This window comes from Seriola lalandi, unplaced genomic scaffold, assembly GCF_002814215.2.
Source record: "Seriola lalandi dorsalis isolate HSWRI2012SDOR001 ecotype SW California unplaced genomic scaffold, Sedor1 jcf7180001981561, whole genome shotgun sequence".
In the NCBI taxonomy this organism is placed as follows: Eukaryota; Metazoa; Chordata; class Actinopteri; order Carangiformes; family Carangidae; genus Seriola; species Seriola lalandi.
The window spans coordinates 1-762 of NW_019452227.1; the positions used below are offsets into that span (position 1 = coordinate 1).

Below are 762 nucleotides of genomic sequence, written 5' to 3' on the forward strand. Positions count from 1 at the left end.
TCTTCATCAGGATCAAAGTCACTCCAGGAGAACTGGTTCACCTGAAACAGACACAGATCCTGACTGATTATCACGTTTACACCTGTGATCAATAACTAACACATGACTTACATTAACATCCAGATCATACAAACATATATATATATATATAAATATGTGTGCACTTATATATACACATATTTATATTTAAACATTATTTCAAAGATATCTGTAAATATAATCAGTATATTGATCTACATTACTGTATAAATAAAGATAGAAAAGATTATACACACAGACAGGTGAGTTTACCTGGATAACTCCTTCAGTTTGCTCAGGTACACACTGATCTGAGGTCTGTCTCACCTCCACCATCACTTTACCATGTCCTACAGAGACACAGAGTCAGAGAGAGAGAGTTGTTGTAGTAGTAATAGTAGCAGCAGTAGCAGTATTTTTAGTAGTAGCAGTGGTTAGTAGTAGTAGTAGCAGTATTAGTAGCAGTATTAGTAATAGTAGCAGTAGTAGCAGCAGTAGTAGCAGCAGCAGTATTAGTAGTAGTAGCAGTAGTAGCAGTAGTAGTAGTAGTAGTAGTAGTAGTACCCAGTAGTATGAGCAGTACTGTAGTGAAGGCCTGGACCAGAGCTTTCTCTCTGACCCTCTTCTGTAGGAAACAACGTTTCTGTAGCAACACATCTGGACCTGAGCGAGAGAGAGAGAGAGAGAGAGAAGGTCAACATACACCTGTCATATGAACCTGTCTTTAATCATAATGTGTAGTAT

General features: G+C 37.7%; 1 long non-coding RNA gene across 1 annotated transcript; it reads right to left on the reverse strand.

Moving 5' to 3' along the window:
- Position 1: 1 nt before the first annotated feature.
- Positions 2-681, reverse strand: LOC111659085 (uncharacterized). Its single transcript, XR_002761051.1, has 3 exons — positions 583-681; positions 292-368; positions 2-41 (listed from the first exon to the last, which is right to left on the reverse strand). It is a non-coding gene; the product is annotated as an uncharacterized LOC111659085 (long non-coding RNA).
- Positions 682-762: the final 81 nt, after the last annotated feature.